The 25,000-nt window shown below is 44.5% G+C and overlaps 1 long non-coding RNA gene across 1 annotated transcript in view; it reads right to left on the reverse strand.

The window, feature by feature from the left end:
• Nucleotides 1-25,000, reverse strand: part of LOC141022118 (uncharacterized) — a 95,636-nt gene that overhangs the window by 59,441 nt on the left and 11,195 nt on the right. The window lies entirely within an intron of this gene.

A 25,000-nucleotide genomic window follows, 5' to 3' on the forward strand; every position in this document is an offset into this window, starting at 1 on the left:
TCAAGGAAATCGATCAAACGATCCCCGTGCCAGCCCAAATCATGATCTCCAAAAACGGGTACTATCGGATCGGGTGAATTAGAGAATAGACAGAGGTCCGTTGGCATTTCAGCCTTTCTTCTCCTTTTAGGGCCTATCCGAAAGAGAATCCAGTACCTCTTGGTCCTGAATATCAGAATAGGGCGAACGAACCGGCCTCCGCGGATATCTTTCCTTCGGAACAAAACCCTGCAATCAAATATATTGTCCCAAGGGCGACATATTCTAGGAGTCCAAGTTATGCTATTGAAACTTCGTTCCTCTAGCAGTTCCGGTTTGAGCATTTCGTTCCCTTTTTCAAACTCCACTTCTTTTCATATAGCAATCCCTGATGAAAGAGAGAACAATATCCATTTCAAAACATTTCTAACAGATTCCTTAGTTCGGACCGACGAAGTAATGTCACTCGACTATTATCAACCTGACTGCAATATTTTTCTGTCAGTAAGGATTGCACCAGAGCACCTTCTACTTCTAATAGGCCATGAACTATAGATAGAGAAGAATCATTCTGAGCGAGTACATAAGTAGCGATCCACTTTTTTTCATCGGTTCCAAGGGAAGAACAAAGATCTTGCGCGGCAGGTCCACCAGAAAAACTCAAAAGAGAAAGAAGTCTCGTTAATCTCTTCATGCTCGTTCCAAGTTCGAAGTACCTTTTGGCCAAAGAAAAACCCGCTTCCTGACACGATTGCATCTTTATCTTTATATAGATAGATTCTATGGGGTTATTACTTCGTGAGTCTATTTTGTACAAGAGCCCCTCCTACCTGATAGAAAAGGGTCCCATGATCCCGAGCCGATCTTACCTTGGCTCGCAAACCCCAAGTTTGTCTATGAAGACCTAATCTAATTGTATTTTTTTCTAGAATGGGTTTCTTATGTGGAATACTAATGGATAGGGCTTCGTTGCTAAGTGCTACAAGATCTAGTGCACTTGAACTCATGGTTATGGACCCAAATCCTTTAGTATGGAACATTGTCTTTTCCAGGTAAAAACCCCTAGTATATGAAAGAATGAAAAGGTGCTTTCGTTCTTGTGGAATAAGAAGCCCTCGTACCTTAATGAAACGAAAATCGTAATTTTTTGTTAGGTATTTGACCAAATAGGATCGTCGAGTTCCTACAGAACCTATCACTAAAATACCTGATAGGGCTAAGCGGAACGAAAAGGGTTTTCCATGAGATGGTAAATGAAAACGATTAGTCCCACACGAGGCTTGGGAATAAGTGATTGTCTGATAATGAGCAAGGAATAAAAGTCTTTCTGCTAAAGAGGATCTATTAAACTCATAATTCATTAGATCCGTGTTATCAATGCCAACTAGGTATCATAAGTAAATGGATCCCGGTTGTTCAATCCTTTGATAACCAAGGTCATTCTTTGCTAAAGAGAAATGATCACTATGAGTCAGACTCAATAGAATTGGATCCATTCCAAATAGCGAGAATTAGGATTCTTGATCCCTCTCAATCTCTCTTTCAATTCGAGGATCCAGAGAGGTGTTTTCATAGTCATCTCCGAATATTTGCCATCTCGGAATATTTTCGATTTCATTTTTCTATGATATGTCTTTCTATATGAAAATTGGTTATTTACGATGTACGATGATCCCTGTTAAGCATCCATGGCTGAATGGTTAAAGCGCCCAACTCATAATTGGCAAATTTGCGGGTTCAATTCCTGCTGGATGCACACGAACGGGAACATTCCATAAGTCTATTGGAACTAGCTCTCTATCCATGGAATCTCATCCATCATCCATACATAACGAATTGGTATGGTATATTCATACCATAACATAAGAACAATTAGAACTCGAATTCTTATCGATACTGGAACTCAGAGCATAGGAGGGAAAGTCGATTTATGGACGGAATCAAATACGCAGTATTTACGGAAAAAAGTCTTTGTTTATTGGGAAAGAATCAATATACTTTTAATGTCGAATCGGTAGTCACTAAGACAGAAATATAGCATTGGGTCGAAATCTTCTTTTGTGTTAAGGTGGTAGCTGTGAATAGCCATCGACTACCTGGAAAAGGTAGAAGAATAGGACCTATTCTGGGCGATACAATGCATTACAGATGTATGATCATTACCCTTCAACCGGGTGATTCTATTCCACTTCTAGATAGAGAAAAAAACTAAAGGAGAATACTTAATAATACGGCGAAACATTTATACAAAACACCTATCCCGAGCACACGCAAGGGAACCGTAGACAGGCAAGTGAAATCCAATCCATGAAATAATTTGATCCATGGACGGCACCGTTGTGGTAAAGGTCGTAATTCCAGAGGAATCATTACCGCAAGGCATAGAGGGGGAGGTCATAAGCGCCTATACCGTAAAATAGATTTTCGACGGAATCAAAAAGACATATCTAGTAGAATCGTAACCATAGAATACGACCCTAATCGAAATGCCTACATTTGTCTCATACACTATGGGGATGGTGAGAAGAGATATATTTTACATCCCAGAGGGGCTATAATTGGAGATACTATTGTTTCTGGTACAAAAGTTCCTATATCAATGGGAAATGCCCTACCTTTGAGTGCGGTTTGAACTATTGATTTACGTAATTGGAAATAACCAATCAGGTTTACGACGAAAGCTAGAAATCGATCACTGATCCAATTTGACTACCTCTACAGGATAGACCTCAACAGAAAACTGTTGAGTAACGGCAGCAAGTGATTGAGTTCAGTAGTTCCTCATAGAAAATTATTGGCTCTAGAGATATGGTAATATGGAGAAGAAAAAAAATTTGAAGCACGCACAGAACCGGAAGCGCCCCTTGTTTCAAAGAGAGGAGGACGGGTTATTCACATTTAATTTGATGGTCAGAGGCAAATTGAAAGCTAAGCAGTGGTAATTAAGACCCCCGGGGGAAAATAGGGATGTCTCCTACGTTCCCCATAATATGTGGAAGTATCGACGTAATTTCATAGAGTCATTCGGTCTAAATGCTACATGAAGAATATAAGCCAGATGACGGAACGCAGAGACCTAGGATGTAGAAGATCATAACATGAGGGATTCGGCAGATTTGGATTCCTTTCCTATATATCCAATCATGTGGTACTTCATCATATGATTCATATAAGATCCATCTGTCTAGAGATTTTCATATACATCTAGAAAGCCGTATGCTTTGGAAGAAGCTTGTACAGTTTGGGAAGGGGTTTTTGAGAGAAAAGAAGAATCTACTTCAACTGATATGCCCTTAGGCACGGCCATGCATAACATAGAAATCACGCGTGGAAGGGGTGGGCAATTAGCTAGAGCAGCAGGTGTTGTAGCGAAATTCATTGCAAAAGAGGGTAAATCGGCCACTTTAAGATTACCATCTGGGGAGGTCCGTTTAGTATCCCAAAACTGCTTAGCAACAGTCGGACAAGTGGGTAATGTTGGGGTGAACCAAAAAAGTTTGGGTAGAGCCGGATCTAAGTGTTGGCTAGGTAAACGCCCCGTAGTAAGAGGGGTAGTTATGAACCTTGTGGACCACCCCCATGGGGGCGGTGAAGGGAAAGCTCCCATTGGTAGAAAAAAACCCACAACCCCTTGGGGTTATCCTACGCTTGGAAGAAGAACTAGGAAAAGGAAAAAATATAGCGATAGTTTTATTCTTCGTCGCCGTAAGTAAATACGTAACTAGGAATATGGAAAATTGCATTTTTGGAATTTGCAATAATGCGATGGGCGAACGACGGGAATTGAACCCGCGCATGGTGGATTCACAATCCACTGCCTTGATCCACTTGGCTACATCCGCCCCTTATCCAGCTAAAGGATTTTTTTCTTTTTTCATTGATCATTATTCTATTTATTCTGACCTCCCTACTTCGATCGAGATATTGGACATAGAATGCACTCTTTAAAACGGAAAAAAAGGAGTAATCAGCTGTGACACGAAAAAAACGAATCCTTTTGTAGCTCATCATTTATTGGCAAAGATAGAAAAGGTCAATATGAAGGAGGAGAAAGAAACAATAGTAACGTGGTCCCGGGCATCTAGCATTCTACCCACAATGGTTGGCCATACAATCGCGATTCATAATGGAAAGGAACATATACCTATTTACATAACAAATCCTATGGTAGGTCGCAAATTGGGGGAATTCGTGCCTACTCGGCATTTCACGAGTTATGAAAATGCAAGAAAGGATACTAAATCTCGTCGTTAACTGAATTCTGAATAGAAATATTAAGAAGAAAAAAAGATTCAAAATAAAGATAGAAATACCCAATATCTTGCTAGAACAAGATATTGGGTATTTCTGTCTTTTCTTTCTTCAAAAATTCTTATATGTTAGCAGAAAAACCTTATCCATTAATAGATGGAACTTCAACAGCAGCTAAATCTAGAGGGAAGTTGTGAGCATTACGTTCATGCATTACTTCCATACCAAGGTTAGCACGGTTGATGATATCAGCCCAAGTATTAATAACGCGACCTTCACTATCAACTACAGATTGGTTGAAATTGAAACCATTTAGGTTGAAAGCCATAGTACTAATACCTAAAGCAGTGAACCAGATTCCTACTACAGGCCAATCGGCCAAGAAGAAGTGTAAAGAACGAGAGTTGTTGAAACTAGCATATTGGAAGATTAATCAGCCAAAATAACCATGAGCAGCCACAATATTATAAGTTTCTTCCTCTTGACCAAATTTGTAACCCTCATTAGCAGATTCATTTTCAGTAGTTTCCCTGATCTAACTAGAGGTTACCAAGGAACCATGCATAGCACTGAATAGGGAACCGCCGAATACACTAGCTACACCTAACATATGGAATGGATGCATAAGGATGTTGTGCTCTGCCTGGAATACAATCATAAAGTTGAAAGTACCAGAGATTCCTAAAGGCATACCATTAGAAAAGCTTCCTTGACCAATAGGGTAAATCAAGAAAACAGCAGTAGCAGCTGCAACAGGAGCTGAATATGCCACAGCAATCCAAGGACGCATACCCAGACGGAAACTAAGTTCCCACTCACGACCCATATAACAAGCTACACCAAGTAAGAAGTGTAGAACAATTAGCTCATAAGGACCACCATTGTATAACCACTCATCAACAGATGCAGCTTCCCAAATTGGGTAAAAGTGCAATCCGATCGCCGCAGAAGTAGGGATAATAGCACCAGAGATAATATTGTTTCGTCAAAAAAGCGTATTCGTAAAAATATTTGGAAGAAAAAGACTTATTTTTCCATAGTACAATCTTATTCTTTAGTAAAATCAAGATCATTTTCGAGCGGTAATGAGCATCCAAAACCAAAGGGTTTTTCTGGGCAACAAAAAATAATAAGATTTTGGAATAATATGAATTGACTTATCAAAAAAGAATTCCAATTATTTAAATTTTTTGATTCTTCTTTGAATGTACTTTTATGTGTCGAATTACTCGGTACAATGTTCTTAGAACAAAAAACCCCTCTTATCTTATATATACAATAAAACAAGTTCTGTTTGGTATACTGTGTGTTAAGTATTCTTTTCCTATCAATGAACTTTTCATAATTTTCATAATAGAATATGAGGATTCTATTATGAAAATTATGAAAAGTGGAGTATTCTTACAATAGGACTTACAACTTCCACCTATCTTCTCCAAAATCATAAGGTTAGTAAATCTTATTAATAAGAGCATAAAGACTTTGATTCTAGAAATTTTTAAAAAATCCAAAAAGCCTTTTCTATTTATCCATTTTAATTTCATCATTAAATAGAAACCCTTTTGGATTTTTTTCATTGTATTGCAAGAATTTTCAAAATGTACACGAGAAATTAATTAGAAAAAATTAGTTCTATAATTGCAAGTTAGAAAAAAGAAGTTCCAACTCTTTCAAGTAGTGTTTGTGTTTCTATTGGGCAAAGCAAGAGTTTATTGTAAAAAAAATGGAAACGATACTACCAAACGAAGTCTATTTTAATGAAAACTCTAATGTTCCTAAATTTTATGGACTTTCCCAATATCGATGATTGCTAAGATAATAGCTATTATTCTTTTAAGTTACCTATTATTTGAAGTTAGCCGCCATGGTGAAATTGGTAGACACGCTGCTCTTAGGAAGTAGTGCTCAAGCATCTCGGTTCGAATCCGAGTGGCGGCATTCTTGAAAAAGAATACAATAGATTAGAAATCAATTCGAAATTTACAATTTTGTAATGGGACCTTCCCCTTATGCTATTTGCAACTTTAGAACATATACTAACTCATATCTCTTTCTCAACGATTTCAATTGTGATTACGATTCATTTTATAATCTTATTAGTTCGTGAACTTGGAGGATTACGTGATTCGTCAAAATAGGAATGATATTTACTTTTTTCTCTATAACAGGATTCTTAGTTTCTCGTTGGGCTTCCTCGGGACATTTTCCATTAAGTAATTTATATGAGTCATCGATCTTCCTTTCATGGGCCCTGTATATTCTTCATACCATTCCTAAAATACAGAACTCTAAAAATGATTGAAGCACAATAACTACGCCAAGTACTATTTTAACGCAAGGCTTTGCCACATCGGGTCTTTTAACTGAAATGCATCAATCCACGATACTAGTACCTGCTCTACAATCTCAGTGGTTAATGATGCATGTCAGTATGATGTTATTAAGCTATGCAACTCTTTTGTGCGGATCCTTATTATCTGCCGCTATTCTAATCATTAGATTTCGAAATAATTTCCATTTCTTTTCTAAAAAGAAAAAATGTTTTAAATAAAACATTTTTCTTTAGTGATATTAAATATTTTTATGCAAAAATAAGTGCTTTAAAAAGAACCTTTGTCCCTTTATTTCCAAATTATTACAAATATCAATTAACGGAGCGTTTGGATTCTTGGAGTTATCGTGTCATTAGCCTAGGATTTACCCTTTTAACCGTAGGTATTCTTTGTGGAGCAGTATGGGCTAATCAGGCCTCGGGATCCTATTGGAATTGGGATCCCAAGGAAACTTGGGCATTTATTACTTGGACCATATTCGCAATTTATTTACATAGTAGAACAAATCCAAATTGGAAGGGTACGAATTCTGCACTTATAGCTTTTATAGGATTTCTTATAATTTGGATTTGTTATTTTGGTATAAATCTATTAGGAATAGTGTCGTGGAATTGTCACGGCAGATGTCCTCGTGCAAGGACTTAGTCGTGGAGCCATCGCAGCTGGGAAGCTTAAAGGGGTTAAACGGGACAAGGAACATGAGGGTTATACTGGTTCGGCCCCTTACGGTGAAGGTAAAAGCCTACGTCCAGTTGAGGTGGTATTGATTAGGGTTTCGATGACCAGGAGCTAAACCGCCCTTCCTGGTTATCGATCTTCTCTTTTTTCCGCCCCCCAAATCGCCGCCGGGTCGTCCCTTTATATAGATAGGTTGACGCCCAGCGGCTCTCAGAGCCCCGGCCGGCTCATAACAATGTCCGGCTCGGACTCTTAACTATCCTTGCCTTACACTACAAGTCTTGCCATACGGCGGTTTACCACTACGGGCCTTAAGCCACCTCCGGGTCTTAAGCCCATTATCTAACCCGCCGTCTTCAAGCTTGGTACTGGGCTTCGCATGATGATCATTATGACGTAACCCAGCCCCTCCTGGGCGGGTGACTCTAATGGTTATATCCTCAACATTAGGCCCCAGATTGATTTGAACCGGTTCATGTCAATCTTCAATTCCTCTGAGAGAAAAAATCTTCCGGCTTATGGTCGTGCGAAGGTTATAACCCGCCGTGACATCATCTTCTGGATTCCTGGTAACCCGCCATGACGTCATCTTCCATTAAGTCCATTTTTTATTCTATTATACTCCAACGGATCTTATCTTTAATGGCTATCCCGAAAATCGAGGCGCTTTCGTGGCGAGATAATCACGCCGTGGCCTCCTCGTTTCTCGCGCCCACTTATGAGCCTCACCTTATAAATAGCCCGGCCCATGAGCCTCCAGTTACTCGTCGCCTCCATCTTCTTCCTCCTCTCGCCACTGTACTGCTGCCCGAGCTCCGCTGCCGCCACCGCGGGTCTCCTCGTCTTCACCAACTCAGGCCGCTGCATCAACCTGACGTGACCAGAAAAAACGCGACGAACCTCTGCAGTAACTCCGCATCTGTAAGTCCCCGTGCCTCTCCACCGTAGATCCACATTTAGGGTTCCGCTGTTCTTCCTCTGTACTTCACTGTTCTGCTCGAGTTCCTTGTAGTTCTTCTACTGCAGCCATGTTCCGTTGTTGCGCATCCATTATTATGCTAGTAGATCCCCTTTGTCTGCAATAAGATCTCGTTCTGAATCCATGAACTTCTTCTGCGTCAGTTCTAGGTCTAGAAATATTTCTTTTTAGCTGACCGTTTGATCCAGAATAATTACTGCGATCTGTGAAACTTGTTTGCGCCACACTTAGTCAAAAAAATTGCATCTGTTTAGCTATGGCGGCTCACATTTCCGGCTTAAGATAAGCCACGCGCTGTAAAATTTCTGGCTCATTTATGATCAAGCTGTAGACAACTTGAATTACTCACGACGCCCACGGCGGCTTAGATAACCCGACGGAATTAGCCATGTATCATTAGGCCCCTTCATAAGCCGCCATTTTGAGTGCTGAACTGTAAATTTCCTCCGGCTTATAATTGAACCGGACATTTCCCTTTTGTCATAGGCTTCATCTTTCACAATGCCACCCAAAGCTCCCAAGGCACCCATCACGTGCAACTGGATGAGATCCAATGTCACTGACGACACTTTAGCCGATTTCATGAAGACGGGTTACCTGCCCAAGAAGGAGGTCATGTCTTATCGTGCCCCTGACCCGTCAAAGTAAAGACCTCAACCTAGAGATGGCGAAGTAGTGATATTTGCTGATCACATGAGTCGGGGCTTCGCACCGCCCAGCTCAAAATTCTTTAGAGAGGTTCTGAACTTCTTTGATTTGCGACCGCAAGACATAGGACCCAATTCCGTGTCAAATATTTGCAATTTTCAAGTATTCTGCGAAGTCTATCTTGGAGAAGAGCCCAGCCTGCTGCTCTTTAGGGAGTTGTTTTATCTGAACCGCCAGAACGAGTGCGCCAACGGGCCGAGCTTGGAACTTGGTGGAATCTCCATTCAACGTCGGAGAGATTGCCTCTTCCCTTATGCTAAGCCGCCAAGCCATCCAAAGGACTGGAACCAGACATGGTTCTACTGGCAGGATACTTCTCCGGCTGACGAGAGCCCTCTGCCCGGCTTTCGAGCCCTGCGTCAAGAGCCAAATCACCCCCTGCCAGACAAACTGTCTCAAGCTGAACGTCAACCTCTGATCCCCACCATCAATAAGATCAAGGCTCCCCTGGGAAACGGCCTCAACGGCATTGATCTGGTCCGGGTCTGGATCTCCTGGCGGGTGATCCCCTTGAGCCGCCGCCCCGGCTTAATATGTGATTACATGGGCCGGAAGGATGACCCTCTGCGGCACAGCCCCAATGATCTTCCCAAAGATGTCGTGGACGACATGACTAAGTCTCTCCTGAATGAAAGCTTAGCCGACTGTGGGAGGACCGGCTTAAACCCCTTCTGCCAAGCTAACCCGGCTCCGGCGGTAAGCCACTGACCTGAACACCTTGGTTTTCCTTTTAATAGTTTTCATCTGAACTTTAAGAAATCCTTGTTGTATGTTTCAGGCTAATGACAAGTTCTGGAAGGTCAAATATGACCATGAGGCGGCCAAAAAAGCCAGGAAGGCTAAGAAAGCCGCCAGGAGAGCCGCTCCCGGCAAGAAGGGAAGGAGGCCTACTGCCTCAGAGCTGCTTCAGCTAAGTGACAGCTCCGAGTCAGAGGTAACCCCTGAATCTGTAGGCTCTTCTTTTGTTTCTTCTTTATTCCTATCCGCCTTATCGATACTGTTCATCAGCAGGATGACACCGGAGCGAGTAACCCGGTGATTGAAGAGGTAACGACACTTTCCTCCGACTCAGAGCCCTTGCCAAGGCTGAAAGTCCGAAGAGTAACCCGGAAAGTAAGATTTTCACATCCTTTAGCTTATCAAGATCCTCAATTTCTTTTGACGCAACAGATTCATGAGAGCCGGCGGCACACCCGGACCAACAAGGATGCAGACCTCTCCTCCGGCTTACCTGAAGCATCAAGGAAGCGCCGGACTGAGGTTATCTCTAACTTATATCCTTTTCATCCTTTGGCGGGCGTTACTCGTCAACCGCTCAATTCTTCTGACTCAAATTATCAGGAAACTTCACCTTCCTCTGGTGATTCTATGCAATCTAACCTGCCGGCTTTCAAGACCGCACCCGGGTAACGATGATCATCTTGTGTTGTACTTATCTTTACTCATGCTTTTGTACTAACCTTTTGTCCTTTCAGTGCCCAGGCAAAGCTCAGCAAGAGGGCGAAGAAGAATAAACCGGTCGAAGAGCCGGTCCTAACTGAAACGGATACTTCAGCTCAAGAGCCGCCATCTGCCTCTGCTCGTGAAGCCACCGCTCCAACCGACGAGCCAGTCATAGAAACTTCCGCTAACCCGGAGATCCCCAGCCCAGCTCAGCTAGTCGATGACCCGGACGTCGTAATCACCCGGACAGAGTTTGTTGAGCCGGGGAGACCCACTGCGCTGGCCAAATGCTCCGCCAAAGAAGAACTGTTGGAGCGCCGGAGGGCCAGGCTAGAGATCACTGACTATGCGAATTTGAGCATTGGAGACATCATCTCAAGTTACATTGGTCAAGTGCACAACAGCCGAGACTTAGAGATTTATATGGTAAAGCAAATACAGCAAAAATCTGAGGTACCACTCTCTTGCTTACTCCATAGTCATTCTCCCCATGCTAGCCCCCAAGTCTACCGCTGATGATAGAATATGTTGTAGACTTAACTTCCGGCTTACTTTCATGAACCGGCAATTTGTAAATAGAACCTTTCAGCATGCATTAGCCCCCAAGTGCCAAGTGTCTTTGCTTGGAAAGTGCTTGGGACTTTAAAGTTGTATAATAATTATTCATACTATAACCCGGAAATTGTACAGGCTGCTTGCAAGAAATTTGAAGCTGATATCTCTGAGCTGAAGAACCGCCTGAAGACTCAGGAAACTGAGACCCGGAAGGCCAACGCTAAATTTGAGTCCAGTGTTGCTGCACAAGAGAAGCTGAAGAAGAAGTTTGAAACCGAAAGGAAGACTTGGGCCGAGGAGAAGGCTGCTCTGGTCAGCCGGGCCGAACAGGCAGAGGCGGCTCTGACGGAGAGAACCGCCGAACTCTCCGGCTTAAAACGCCATGTGTCACAGATGGTCGCCGCAATCTTCGGTAAGTCATTCTGCAGGCTTTCAACAAGTTTACCGTCTTTATGTCTCATAAGTCCCATCATTGCTAGCGGCTTATCTTACTTTGTTAAACAGGTCCCAGAAGCGCCAACCTTAATCAAAATGTGCTGACCAAGCTGAAGGCCGTGTACACCTTGGTGGAGCAACTCTACACCGGGTCACAGCGTGCCTTGGCCGTTGTGGCCCTGTCCAACGAGGTTCGGACTCACCTGGCGGACGTACTTCGGCGGCTTGCCGTTCTTCCTCAGCGCTTCCAAGAGCTACGACGGGCCTCTGCAAGAGCCGGAGCCATAGCTGCTCTGAGCCGGGCCAAGGCTTTCCTCCCGGAGCTAGACCCGGCGGAGATCGTGCTTGGGTACCCCAGTCTGAAGGAAGACGGTACTCCAGTTGATCAAAAAGACATTGCGGCCTGCATGAAGAGTGTGCGCCCGGTGACTACCTCTATTGGGAATGACACCGACCTCACTAAGTATCAGCCGGGCTATGACTCGGAGAATCAGAGGATCCCCACTCCACGCTACGAAGCAATCAGCTTGATCCCTCCGACTCATAAGCATACCTTCGCCCCAGAAGTTAACCCGCCCGGGTTAATTGACGAGGAGGCTCAATTTGAAGCTTTGAGCGGCATTGACTGGAAATCATCAACCTTCCAGGTCATGGGAACAGCCGGAGGAGCGGAGAGGGATGAGCCGGAAGCTTCGACCCAGCAAGCATCTTGACTCTTAGGCGGCTCATGGTTACGCCTTTAAACAATGCCTCATCTTTTGGACTCGGAGAGTCTTGTAATAGAGTAGGACAAACATTTTAACCTTGTCGTGCCATCGTGCACGTGTTGAATGCTTAACTCCATTGAAGTCGCTTCCTTATATTCCTCCGGGTCATAATTGATCATTTATTGTCCTTAAGCTCGAACAGCTGCCTTTAACCATCCTGCACAGAAAACAAGTCGCAAGTCTCTAGGCGGCTTACCGCACTGAGAATCATGGACCTTATATATATAACCCGGAAGATGAATGAAAAATCACCAAAGACTGGCCCTCAATCATATCTTTGATGCACCCATAACAGCATACTTACAAGCCTTCAAGTATATTTCCGGTTTATGTAACCCGAATAATGAGGTGAAGATCTCAGCTCCGGTTTACCAGCATCAAGAATACTTATTATGTGTTATCAACGTTGTGAATCAAAATTAAGTCGGCAAAAGAAGAGCCGCCCTTGCCCACTGCTGATGTGACCAACAGAACTTGTTGTAAGTCAGAAGATCAAAAACTTAGGGGCTTCCGGTTCGAATACGACCAGAGAACCGTCCCAAAGGGGTTAAGCTAAGATTCGAATGCGATCATATAGCCCTCAGTGGCTTTGGCGATGCCAATCAAGAGGGTACTGACAGCTATGTTCTCTTTGGTTCGAATACGACCCATGTTTGAACAGGAAGCCCCCAAATGACCTTAAGAGTTGTTTAACGATGCTAATTCAAATACGATCCACGTCGGTTCCCAAAGGGGGTTGAGCTATGATTCAAATATGATGAACAAAAACTCCCCAATGAGCTCGGCACTTTGCCAATCAAGTGGGTATTGACAGCTATGTTCTCTTTGGTTCGAATACGACCTATGTTTGAACAGGAAGCCCCCAAGTAATTATATTGGTTACGGCTAGATTCGAATACGATCATAAGCCGGATCCACCTCCAAGTGACCATGTGATGTTGAAATGGAAATAACATGTTTACCTTTGGAGGAGAAAAGGACAGAGGTCCTGCTTTATTATTTAACATAATATATACATGGCTATAGAAATATGTACATTATGAGAGCCGGTGGCTCAGGTGTAATAAGGCCGAAGCTGAGCTATGTTCCACGGCCGACGGGTCTCTTCCTCCGACTTGCGTGAATCTTTATGCTCCCGAACGTCAATAAGGTAGTATGACCCATTGTGCAAGTTCTTGCTGACCACAAAGGGCCCTTCCCAAGGCGGGGATAGCTTGTGTGCATCTGTTTGATCTTGGATGAGCCGGAGCACCAGATCACCTTCCTGGAAGACCCGGGACTTAACCCGGCGACTGTGATAACGGCGCAGGCCTTGTTGGTAAATCGCTGAGCGAGCTGCTGCCACGTCACACTGTTCATCCAACAAGTCAAGAGCATCTTGGCGCACCTGTTCATTATCCGCCTCAACATAAGCCGCCACTCGAGGCGAGTCATGACGGATGTCACTGGGGAGGACTGCTTCCGCTCCATAAACCATGAAGAAAGGCGTGTAACCCGTAGACCTGTTAGGAGTAGTATTGATGCTCCATAATACGGAGGGTAACTCCTCCACCCAACAACCCGGCGTCCGTTGCAAAGGGACCAAAAGCCGGGGCTTAATGCCCTTCAAGATCTCCTGATTAGCTCTCTCAGCTTGACCATTGGATTGAGGATGAGCCACTGATGAAACATCAAGTCGAATATGCTCTCGTTGACAAAACTCCTCCATGGCGCCCTTAGACAGATTGGTACCATTTTCAGTTATAATGCTGTGTGGGAAACCAAAGCGAAATATCACCCTTTTCATGAACTGAACCGCCATGGCTGCGTCACACTTGCTAACTGGCTCTGCCTCAACCCACTTTGTGAACTTCTCAACTGCCACCAAAAGGTGGGTCTTCTTATCCTTGGACCTTTTAAAAGGCCCAACCATATCAAGCCCCCAGACCGCAAATGGCCAAGTGATTGGTATCATCCTCAGCTCCTGAGCCGGCACATGAGCCCGTCGCGAGAACCTCTGGCAACCATCACATTTACTGACCAAGTCCTCCGCATCAGCATGAGCTGTCAGCCAATAAAAACCATGACGAAAAGCCTTGGCCACAAGAGATTTTGAGCCGGCATGATGGCCACAATCCCCCTCATGAATCTCACGCAAAATATCTTGGCCTTCCTCAGGGGAAACACAACGCTGGAAAGTTCCAGTGACACTGCGACGATGGAGCTCACCATTGATAATGACCATTGACTTAGACCGCCGGGTTATTTGTTTGGCCAAAGTTTCATCCTCAGGCAAATCTCCCCGGGTCATGTAAGCCAAGTATGGTACCGTCCAGTCCGGGGTGATGTGGAGAGCCGCCACCAACTGTGCTTCCGGGTCAGGGACAGCCAAGTCTTCCTCTGTAGGTAACTTAACAGAAGGGTTATGCAAGATGTCCAAGAAAGTGTTAGGCGGCACCGGCTTTCGCTGAGAGCCCAACCGGCTTAGCGCAACAGCCGCCTCGTTCTTCCTGCGATCGATGTGCTCTACTTGGTAGCCCTGAAAATGTCCAGCAATGGCATCAACTTCACGGCGATAAGCCGCCATGAGAGGGTCCTTGGAATCCCACTTGCCTGATACTTGTTGAGCCACTAAGTCTGAGTCACCGAAGCACCTTACCCGGCTCAAGCTCATCTCCTTAGCCATCCGAAGACCATGGAGCAAGGCCTCATACTCAGCCGCATTGTTAGTACAAGGAAACATCAACCGCAGCACATAATGAAACTTTTCACCTTTAGGGGAAGACAATACAACTCCAGCCCCCGAGCCCTCCAATTGCCTAGACCCGTCGAAGTGAATAGTCCAATATGTATTATCCGGCTTTTCTTCAGGCACCTGCAGCTCTGTCCAATCATTGATGAAATCCACCAAAGCTTGAGATTTAACAGAAGTGCGCGGTACGTATTTCAGACCATGAGGCCCAAGCTCTATAGCCCACTTAGCCACTCTTCCTGTGGCTTCTCTGTTTTGGATGATATCTCCAAGGGGAGCAGAACTAACCACAGTGATAGGGTGACCCTGGAAATAATGCTTAAGCTTCCGGCTTGCCATGAACACACCATAAACAAGCTTCTGCCAATGTGGATACCGCTGTTTGGACTCAATGAGCACTTCACTGACGTAGTAAACCGGCCACTGAACCGGGTACTCCTTACCCTCTTCCTTGCGCTCCACCACCACAGCCACACTGACGGCCCGTGTGTTAGCAGCTACATACAGTAATAAGGGCTCCTTGTCCACCGGAGCAGCAAGGACTGGGGGCTCGGCCAGCTGCCTCTTTAAATCCTCAAAAGCGGCATTAGCAGCATCATTCCAGATAAAGTCATCAGTTTTCTTCATCAACTGGTACAGTGGTATTGCCTTTTCACCCAAGCGGCTTATAAACCGGCTCAAAGCAGCAATGCGGCCCGCTAGACGCTGGACGTCGTTTAAACACGCCGGCTTAGCCAGAGAGGTGATTGCCTTGATTTTTTCCGGGTTAGCTTCAATGCCTCTGTTAGAGACCAGGAAACCCAAGAGCTTGCCTGCAGGAACACCAAAAACACACTTGGCCGGGTTAAGCATCATCTTGTAAACTTGGAGATTATCAAAGGTTTCTCTAAGGTCATCGACTAGAGTCTCCTTTTCCCTGGATTTAACCACGATATCATCCACATAGGCATGAACATTGCGCCCAATCTGGTTATGAAGACAATTCTGCACACAACGCTAGTAAGTCGCCTGTGCACTTTTGAGTCCAAAAGGCATAGACACATAACAGAAAGCTCCAAAGGAAGTGATGAACGCCGTCTTCTCCTGGTCCTTAACTGCCATTTTAATCTGATGGTATCCAGAATAAGCATCCAAGAAACTTAAGCGTTCGCAACCCGCCGTAGCATCAATGATTTGATCAATACGGGGGAGAGCAAAAGTATCAGCCGGACACGCCTTGTTTAAGTCCGTGTAGTCCACACACATCCGCCAGGTGCCATTCTTCTTGAGCACGAGCACCAGTTTAGCTAACCATTCTGGATGAAAGACTTCGACAATAAACCCGGCCGCCAAGAGCCGGGCCACCTCCTCACCAATGGCTTTCCGCCTCTCCTCATTAAACCGCCGAAGGAACTGCCTGGCCGGCTTAAATTTTGGATCAATATTGAGAGTGTGCTCAACGAGTTCTCTATGTACACCTGGCATGTTAGAAGGTTTCCATGCAAAGATGTCCCTATTCTCACGAATGAACTCGATGAGCGCGCTTTCCTATTTTGGATCCAGACTGGCACTGATGCTAAACTGCTGAGATGAGTCACCTGGAACGAAATCAACAAGTTTAGTCTCAGCAGCTGACTTAAATTTCATTGCCGGCTCATGCTCCGTGGTCGGCTTTTTCAGAGAGGTCATATCTGTTGGGTCAACATTATCCTTGTAAAACTTCAGCTCCTCTGTTGCACAAACAGATTCTGCATAAGCCGCATCACCTTCTTCACACTCCAAGGCTATCTTTCGGCTGCCATGAACCGTAATGGTCCCATTGTGACCCGGCATCTTGAGCTGTAAGTATACGTAACACAGCCGTGCCATGAACTTGGCGTAAGCCAGCCGCCCAAATATGGCATGATACGGACTTCTTATCTTGACCACCTCAAAGGTCAATTTTTCCACCCTGTAGTTGTACTCATCTCCAAAGGCCACTTCCAATTCGATCTTACCAACTGGATAAGCCGACTTATCAGGCACCACACCATGCAAAATAGTATTGGACTGGCTGAGGTTCTTATCAATCAACCCCATGCGACGGAAGGTTTCATAATAGAGGATGTTGATGTTGCTGCCTCCATCCATGAGCACCTTAATGAATTTATATCCTCCCACCTGAGGAGCCACCACCAGGGCCAGGTGACCCGGATTATCAACCCGGGGAGGGTGATCCTCCCTACTCCACACAATGGGCTGCTCAGACCATCTTAAATAGCGTGGAACCGCTGGCTCAACGGCATTCACAGCTCTCTTATGAAGCTTCCGATCTCGCTTGCATAGACTGGTGGTGAACACATGATACTGCCCACCATTGAGCTACTTTGGATTGGTCTGGTACCCCCCCTGTTGCTGTTGATGACCCTGGACGGACTGCTGATTAAAGCCCCCTTGAACATTCTGAGGATTGGAATTTGAGCCGCCGCCCGGGCCATGAAAGCCGCCGGCGCCTGAGCCGCCGCCCGAGCCATTGTTGCCATTAAAGGCATTGGAATTCTTAAAGGCCTTCATGATTGCACAATATTTCCATAGATGGGTACCTGGCTTCTCCCTAGAGCCATGCCTTGGACAAGGCTCATTCAACAGCTGCTCAAGCGTTGGGCCTGAACCTCCGGCTCGGGGAGGTGGCCTCCCCTTACATCGCTGGTTGTTACCCTGTGAGCTGGCATTGGCCACAAACTCCACGCTGCCATCAGCCTTGCGCTTGTTACCTCCTAGGTTCGCTGGGTTATGCTGAGGACCCTTGCCGTTGCCGTTCTTCTTTCCCTTCCCTGTCCTTTCATCATCTGACGCGGGGTCCTTGGTACTATCAGAGTCGGCGTACTTGACGAGAGCCGCCATCAGCGTACCCATATCATTGCAGTCGTGCTTGAGCCGCCCGAGTTTCATCTTCAGGGGCAGGAAACGACAATTCTGCTCCAACATTAAGACTGCCGAGCCGGCATCCATCTTATCAGATGAATGTATTATCTCTTTGACCCGACGAACCCAATGTGTCGTAGACTCACCCTCCTGCTGTTTACAATTAGTCAAATCCACAATTGACATAGACTGCCTACAGGTATCTTTGAAGTTTTGGATGAACCGGGCTTTCAGCTCAGCCCAAGACCCAATAGAATTCGGTGGCAGCCCTTTCAACCAAGTGCGGGCAGTCCCATCCAACATCATGGTGAAGTACTTGGCCATCGCCGCTTCGCTGACCTCCAGCAATTCCATAGCCATCTCATAACTCTCGATCCAGGCTCCGGGTTGTAAATCAGCTGTGTAGTTAGGCACCTTCCTAGGCCCTTTGAAGTCCTTGGGTAGACATTCATTGCGGAGAGCCGGCACTAAACAAGGGACACCTCCAGTTCTTGTAGGGATACCCACGTCGACGGAAGCCGTCGGATAAGCCGGGGGTGTCTGGTAAGCCGTCAACTGAGGCACCTGCTCCACCTCTTGTCGTGCTCGGTCTTGGTCTGCTGCGTGAAAGGCTCCGTTATGAGCCGGGCCGTGGCCAGGTGGCAAGTCATGGCGTCGGACATTACTTGAGCCGGTCGCAGAGACCATGTGTCTGCTATAACTCGGGCTCCGGCCTGGACGAGGGTTGAATGGATCCTGTCCCGGCTATAAGAGTACGCCTCTTGCTGCGCCAGAGCTGTCTGAAGGAGCTCTCTGACCCGGCAGGTTTCAACCGCCGTTGGAGAGTCGCCATCAATTGGGAGAGCCGCCAGCCGTGCCGCTGCGGCGGCCATGTTTTCCAACGGGTTGGCATAATGACCCGGTGGTATTGGCACGTACTGAGGCGGGGCAGGGTTCATCCGGGGAGGTCCCATCACTTGGGGCTGAATTGGTGTCCCAGCCCCGGGCACTATGATCTCCGGCGGGTTACTAGACCCGGCACCCGGCGTGTTGAAGAGGTTTCGAGGATCGTAAACCGGAGGGAGTCGAGATTGGGCCTTTTGATGCCTCCTTCTCATGACCTCATTGGATGCGTTTTGATCCATCGTGAGCCGGAAGGACTGTGCCTGAATCAGCTGAGTCTGGGCGTCAAGAGCCGCCCTCTCTGCAGCCATCCTGATCCCCTCCGCCGCCAGATCCTCCTTGGCCTTTGTTAGATCCAACTTTAACTGTGCCAACTGTGCGTCATGCTGAACTTGATCCGCCGGAGCCACCGTAGTGGTCAACAGGACCGTCAGCTTGTCTGTGAGATCCATCAGCACCTGAGCCGGTGAAGGCACCGGGCCTCCTGACCCGGAGGCGGGGTTTTGAATAGGTTGCGCGCCGGCCATGAAGATTCCAACCCGGCTCGGCGGTTCAAAAGGGTCTGGAATGCTGTCACCATTGGAACAACCCCTGAGCCTGCCATCTTGAAGTTGGTAGAACGAGTTTGACTCATCCGTGGACGACTCGCCGTCAGAGCCGGCGGCCGTCTCATCACCAGATCCAGATCCTTTAGAGAGTCCTCCATGAACACATCCCACAAAAGCATGCTTCAAGGCAGGTAGAGCCCGGGCGGGTCGTGCACGCTGAGCCGTCTCGATGAGATCGGCGCAGAGATCCAGCCCAGGGCCCGGCTCACCAATCTTGCCAATGAAGACATGAATTCCGCCGAAGGGGACCCGGTACCCGTACTCAATTGAGCCGGCGTCGGGGCCCCAGTTGGCATCATCGATGTAGAGCTTGCCGCGACGACTCTTGGTCATCCGTCCCACAGTGTATCCCTTGAGCCCTTCGAAGCTGCCCTTCAAGAACTCAAATCCACCGTGCGCTGGCCCCACGGTAGGCATCAACTGTCGTGGAATTGTCACGGCAGATGTCCTCGTGCAAGGACTTAGTCGTGGAGCCATCGCAGCTGGGAAGCTTAAAGGGGTTAAACGGGACAAGGAACATGAGGGTTATACTGGTTCGGCCCCTTACGGTGAAGGTAAAAGCCTACGTCCAGTTGAGGTGGTATTGATTAGGGTTTCGATGACTAGGAGCTAAACCGCCCTGCCTGGTTATCGATCTTCTCTTTTTTCCGCCCCCCAAATCGCCGCCGGGTCGTCCCTTTATATAGATAGGTTGACGCCCAGTGGCTCTCAGAGCCCCGGCCGGCTCATAACAATGTCCGGCTCGGACTCTTAACTATCCTTGCCTTACACTACAAGTCTTGCCATACGGCGGTTTACCACTACGGGCCTTAAGCCACCTCCGGGTCTTAAGCCCATTATCTAACCCGCCGTCTTCAAGCTTGGTACTGGGCTTCGCGTGATGACCATTATGACGTAACCCGGCCCCTCCTGGGCGGGTGACTCTAATGGTTATATCCTCAACAAATAGGCTTACATAGTTATGGTTCGTTTACATTAACACCTAAATGACTACATAAAATAATCCTTCAAGAAATGAAGGTTTTTACTTTTATGTTTTATTTGAGAACCCCTTGAACGCCGTCTCAAAGGGTTCTCAAAAATTCGAGATAGATCTAATTATACTTTTTTACTTATTTCTGCATTAATAGAGCAAACGAGTAAAAAAAAGCAAACGTATTTAGGATAATAATTGGATAAGAGAGCCTCTACCCTGTCAACAGATAGGGAGAGAACAAAATCCGGATAAATACCAATTCCTATTACTGGTAAAAGGATACAGATTAAAATAAAGAGTTCTCGTGGTCCAGAATCCACAAAATTTGCGTTTGGAACATTAAATAGCTTGTATCCATAGAACATCTGGCGTAACATAGATAATAAATAAATAGGAGTTAATATCATTCCAATTGCCATTACAAAAGTAATTAGTGTTTTTGGCATTAACAGAAATTTTGGACTAGTAATTAGTCCAAAAAATACTAATAATTCTGCGACAAAACCACTCATTCCTGGTAAGGCAAGAGAAGCCATTGAAAAGCTACTAAACATGGTAAAAATTTAGGGCATTGGGATAGATATTCCCCCCAGTTCTTCAAGATAAACAAGACGCATTCTATCAGAAGCGGTTCCTGCCAAGAAAAGAAGAATAGCACCAATCAATCCATGGGATAATATTTTTAAAATAGCTCCATTGAGTCCAATGTTGGTTATGGAACCAATTCCTATAATTATGAAACCCATGTGAGATACAGAGGAATAAGCTATTCTTTTTTTGAAATTTCGTTGACCAAGAGAAGTTGAAGCTGCATAGATTATTTGGATCGCTCCTATTATTACTAACCAGGGCGAAAATAGATAATGAGCATGAGGTAACAATTCCATGTTGATCCGAATCAATCCATATGCTCCCATCTTTAATAATATTCCCGCTAAAAGCATACATGTACTATAATGTGCTTCCCCATGGGTATCTCGCAACCACGTATGTAGGGGTATAATCGGCAATTTGATAGCATAAGCAATATGGAAGCCAAAATATAAAAGTATTTCCAAGGTTGCAGGGTATGATTGATTAATTAATCTTTCCAAATCTAATCCTGGTTCATTGGAACCATATAAGCCCATACCCAGAACTCCGATTAAGAAAAAAATGGAACCGCCTGCAGTATACAAAATAAACTTTGTAGCTGAATATAGACGCCCCCCCCCCCCCACATGGATAAAAGTAAGTAAACAGGAATTAATTCTAACTCCCACATGATAAAAAAAAGTAAAAGGTCTCGCGAAGAAAATAATATAATTTGACCACTATACATTGTGAGCACCAGGAAATAGAATAATCGCGAATTCCGTGTAATTGGCCAAGCTGCTAAAGTAGCTAAAGTAGTGATAAATCCTGTCAATAAAATAGATCCTAATGAAAGACCATCGATTCCCAATCTCCAGTGGAAATCGAAGACATCTATCCATTTATAATCCTCCTTTAATTGGATTAAGGGATCCTCCAGTTGGAAATGATAACAGAACGCATAAGTCATTAGAAGGAATTCTAATAAACAAATAGATATAGTATACCACCTAACGACTTTTTTTCCCTTATGAGGTAAAAAGAAAATTAATGAACCTGCAAATATCAGCAAAACAGCCCTATTTTCCCCCGGGGGTCATAATTACCACTTCTTAGCTTTCAATTTGCCTCTCACCATCAAATTAAATGTGAATAACCCGTCCTCCTCTCTTTGAAACAAGGGGCGCTTCCGGTTCTGTGCGTGCTTCAAATAATTTTGTCTTCTCCATATTACCATATCTCTAGAGCCAATAATTTTCTATGAGGAACTACTGAACTCAATCACTTGCTGCCGTTACTCAACAGTTTTCTATTGAGGTCTATCCCGTAGAGGTAGTCAAATTGGATCAGTGATCGATTTCTAGGTTTCGTCATAAACCTAATTGGTAACTTCCAATTACGTAAATCAATAGTTCAAACCGCACTCAAAGGTAGGGCATTTCCCATTGATATAGGAACTTTTGTACCAGAAACAATAGTATCTCCAATTATAGCCCCTCTGGATGTAAAATATATCTCTTCTCACCATCCCCATAGTGTATGAGACAAATGTATGCATTTCGATTAGGGTCGTATTCTATGGTTATGATTCTACCAGATATGTCTTTTTGATTCCGTCGAAAATCTATTTTACGGTATAGGCGCTTATGACCTCCCCCTCTATGCCTTGCGGTAATGATTCCTCTGGAATTACGACCTTTACCACAACGGTGCCGTCCATGGATCAAATTATTTCGTGGATTGCATTTCACTTGCCTGTCTAGGGTTCCCTTGCGTGTGCTCGGGATAGGTGTTTTGTATAAATGTTTCGCCGTATTATTAAGTATTCTCCTTTAGTTTTTTTCTCTATCTAGAAGTGGAATAGAATAACCCGGTTGAAGGGTAATGATCATACATCTGTAATGCATTGTATGGCCCAGAATAGGTCCTATTCTTCTACCTTTTCCAGGTAGTCGATGGCTATTCACAGCTACCACCTTAACACCAAAGAAGAGTTCGACCCAATGCTTTATTTCTGTCTTAGTGAATCCCGATTCGACCTTAAAAGTATATTGATTCTTTCCCAATAAACGAAGACTTTTTTCTGTAAATACTGCGTATTTGATTCCATCCATAAATCGACTTTCCCTCCTATGCTCTGAGTTCCAGTATCGATAAGAATTCGAGTTCTTATTGTTCTATGTTATGGTATGAATATACCATACCAATTCGTTATGTATGGATGATGGATGAGATTCCATGGATAGAGAGCCAGTTCCAATAGACTTATGGAATGTTCCCGTTCGTGTGCATCCAGAAGGGATTGAACCCGCAAATTTACCAATTATGAGTTGGGCGCTTTAACCATTCAGCCATGGATGCTTAACAGGGATCATCGTACATCGTAAATAACCAATTTTCATATAGAAAGACATATCATAGAAAAATGAAATCAAAAATATTCCAAGATGGCAAATATTCGGAGATGACTATGAAAACACCTCTCTGGATCCTCGAATTGAAAGAGAGATTGAGAGGGATCAAGAATCATAATTCTCGCTATTTGGAATGGATCCAATTCTATTGAGTCTGGCTCATAGTGATCATTTCTCTTTAGCAAAGAATGACCTTGGTTATCAAAGGATTGAACAACCGGGATCCATTTACTTATGATACCTAGTTGGCATTGATAACAAGGATCTAATGAATTATGAGTTTAATAGATCCTCTTTAGCAGAAAGATGTATATTCCTTGCTCATTATCAGACAATCACTTATTCCCAAACCTCGTGTGGGACTAATTGTTTTCATTTACCATCTCATGGAAAACCCTTTTCGTTCCGCTTAGCCCTATCGGGTATTTTAGTGATAGGTTCTGTAGGAACTGGACGATCCTATTTGGTCAAATACCTAACAAAAAATTATGATTTTCCGTTCATTAAGGTACAAGGGCTTCTTATTCCACAAGAATGAAAGCACCTTTTCATTCTTTCATATACTGGGGGTTTTTACCTTGGAAAGACAATGTTCCATACTAAAGGATTTGGGTCCAGAACCACGAGTTCCAGTGCACTAGATCTTGTAGCACTTAGCAACGAAGCCCTATCCATTAGTATTCCACATAAGAAATCCATTCTAGAAAAAAAAATACAATTAGATTAGCTCTTCATAGACAAACTTGGGGTTTGCGAGCCAAGGTAAGATCAGCTCGGGATCATGGGACCCTTTTCTATCAGATAGGAGGGGCTCTTGTACAAAATAGACTTACTAAGTAATAACCCCATAGAATCTATCTATATAAAGATAAAGAGGCAATCGTGTCAGGAAGCGGGTTTTTCTTTGGCCAAAAGGTACTTCAAACTTGGAACGAGCATGAAGAGATTAACGAGACTTCTTTCTCTTTTGAGTTTTTCTGGCGGACCTGCCGCGCAAGATCTTTGGTCTTCCCCTGGAACCGATGAAAAAAAGTGGATCACTTCTTATGTACTTGCTCAGAATGATTCTTCTCTATCTATAGTTCATGGCCTATTAGAAGTAGAAGGTGCTCTGGTGCAATCCTTAATGACAAAAAAAGATTGCAGTCAGGTTGATAATAGTCGAGTGACATTACTTCATTGGTCCGAACTAAGGAATCTGTTAGAAATGTTTTGAAATGGATATTGTTCTCTCTTTGATCAGGGATTGCTATATGAAAAGAAGTGGAGTTTGAAAAAGGGAACGGAATGCTCAAACCGGAACTGCTAGAGGAACGAATTTTCAATAGCATAACTTGGGCTCCTAGAATATGGCGCCCTTGGGACAATCTATTTGCTTGCAGGGTTTTGTTCCGAAGCAAAGATATCCGTGGAGGCTGGTTCGTTCGTCCTATTCTGATATCCAGGACCAAGAGGTACTGGATTCTCTTTCGGATAGGCCCTGAAAGGAGAAGAAAGGCTGAAATGCCAATGGACCTCTGTCTATTCTCTAATTCACCCGATCCGATGGTACCCGTTTTTGGAACGTCCAGTGCCAAAGTCACTGAATGGGTAAGTCACCAATCCAATCCCTTTGACAAATCGGAAGTCATATTAGATATCATATTCTATATATATATATATATATATATATATATATATATATATATATATAGAAATATCATAGATAGAATGGACATATAGAATTTTTGGTCGGCAAATTCGAAGGAATCATTGAGTGAAAAAGGAGCAAAGAATGACAAAAGACGAGACTCTACTAGTCTTCA

This window comes from Aegilops tauschii, chromosome 5 (genome assembly GCF_002575655.3).
Source record: "Aegilops tauschii subsp. strangulata cultivar AL8/78 chromosome 5, Aet v6.0, whole genome shotgun sequence".
Classification (NCBI taxonomy): Eukaryota; Viridiplantae; Streptophyta; class Magnoliopsida; order Poales; family Poaceae; genus Aegilops; species Aegilops tauschii.